The sequence below is a fragment of the Austrofundulus limnaeus genome, unplaced genomic scaffold, assembly GCF_001266775.1.
Source record: "Austrofundulus limnaeus strain Quisiro unplaced genomic scaffold, Austrofundulus_limnaeus-1.0 Scaffold207, whole genome shotgun sequence".
Lineage (NCBI taxonomy): Eukaryota > Metazoa > Chordata > Actinopteri > Cyprinodontiformes > Rivulidae > Austrofundulus > Austrofundulus limnaeus.
Genome location: NW_013952609.1, coordinates 268033 through 270328, shown reverse-complemented (window position 1 = coordinate 270328; position 2296 = coordinate 268033).

Genomic DNA, 2296 nt, shown 5'->3' with positions numbered 1-2296 from the left:
GTGTGTGTGTGTGTGTGTGTGTGTGTGTGTGTGTGTGTGTGTGTCCAAAAATTACATCTTATAGTATTATATTTTGGTCCTCCTCCCTCCCCATCTTAACCAATAATTCCAGGTGAACTATTCAAGAAATTTCTCACATTAAAGGTGGGAAAATTAATGAAACAATTTAACAAAATATKATTTCTTTTTGTCCCAAAACCTGAACATTTTAACAGGGCTGTGTAAAGTTTTTATACCTTCTGAAAGTGTAATATCTTTTATTATTCAGTCATAGATTATTGAGACACCCTGAATGTTTTAGAGTCCAGTCTGCTGGTGTTTTGTGAGCTGGAAAAGGGTAACGACCCATAATTGATGGGAAGAATTTTGGAAATATGCAGAGCAACATTTGCATACTCAGCATAGAGTAAAACTTGTTTTTCATGGACATCAGACTCAGCAGAGGCTGAACTTTGTTTCTGCTTGAGATTTCAGGGCACGGCTGGTGGGAGGAGGGTATCTCCTAGAGTTAAGGAGGTCACGTCACATTATCTCAGGTGACTCTGAAACCTGACAAAGATTCATCTTAGTCTCTTTTATTTAGCGATAGAGGTAGCTGGGCCAAACCAGGACTGGATTTCAGACAATGAGGCCTCCACAGAGCCACTGTTACTGAAGGAGAAATTAAAACATGCAGCATATTGGATAACTTCAGCATTCAAAAGGTTTAAGTTGTCCAAATATTCTAATAAAGTAACAAAACATGATGACAAAGAAGCAAACTTCAACATGTAATGAAACTGGACTGCAATTCTAATAAAAATTAATTCACTAGCCGTGTTTAAAATAGAAATGCTAATCCATTTAAACTTCATTATCTCCATTACAGTGTCTATGAAAAGATAAATACTACAAGTCACAGTCAAGTTAATATTTAATAGTTCAGTGGGACTGGTTTCCCATCTCCTTTTAATTAGCTGTACTGATGGTGAGAGTGTAGAGCTCCCAAGAAACTTTAAGCTGCATGCCAAAACTAATGTGTGAGATGTTACAAAGCCTCCTCCTGTAACCTCTTCCATAATTTCACCTCCAAAAAAAAAAAAGACACTCCTAGAAATGATGCATGACTGTCTCAGCCAACTGCAGTGAGAGCCAAAATAAGATTCAGGGCAGCAACACAGGAAATCAGGTCAAAGAATCAGCACAAACCCTTACTATACTTTGTAATTTAGTGGAAAAACCTATTTGAAAATCTCCATGGCTGTTAAGGGGGACCTCTGTCACACTGTTCTAGTGGAAATTGCCGGAGGTGCTGCTCAGAAACTAAACCTTGCTTCAAAATTAAAGGAAGTAACGTTTTGTTATTTTATCTCAGTCATAAAAAAATCAAGAAAATAAAATGACAGGAAGCAGCAATAACTTGTGCTAACATTAAACATCTTAAATATTTATTATTACTCTCTTTTCTGTGTTTTAGTTTAAACTTCGCTGACAGCAATGGTGCTGTCATCCAGATGCATCAAAATTCATGGCTTATGAGGATAAAAACAAAGATGACTGGTAACAAAAACTCAATTCAGAAGTGGAATGAGTCAGACAGAGAGTATAAGTCACACATGCAGTAGGGATCGTAACTATATGGTTTTCTTTTGAGGGGATCCCGATTATTTAGCACAACTCATTAAAATCAGCTGGGTCCTTCAACGCTTCAGGATTTCACAGTTTGGAAAACTGCATTCCAGACCTTAAATATTATTTTGTTGCCCACCTCCACCCACATCTGCCTCGCTTTTTGCCCACCTTAGCAGCCACCCCCYTGTTGATGACTTGTTTTACTGGAGTATACACTTTTGAAATGAAAATAATTATTTAACGTAATTATTTATTTTTGGCTCAGTTTTTGCCTTGTGTCAGGAAAGTTCTTGAGCAGTTTTCAAAAAAAAGCACAATGCTGTTGAGACGAGTTGAAGAAGCCCTCAACAAACTCTGAGTGCTTTGAAATTTGTTCTATGTTAAAAGTGGAAGCAGTAAGACTGCACGCCTCTGCACCTCACATGAGGAAATTGAGAACCACAAGAAATGTTGCTTGGTGTTTTTTGGAGAGTCCCTCATGGACTTAGTTCACCAACAAGTCACCACCAGTTGCAGAAACAAGCTTCAGAAAGACTTTTACATTTGGGAGTTGAAAGAGTCGACTCTCTTTGGTTTACAAAGACAAATGATCCTGCTCCCAAAAACAAAAAGCCAAACTAAACAGCTGCAGTTAACAGTTTAATATTTTCTTCTTGGAAAAAGCTTTTTAAAATGTCTTTTTTTT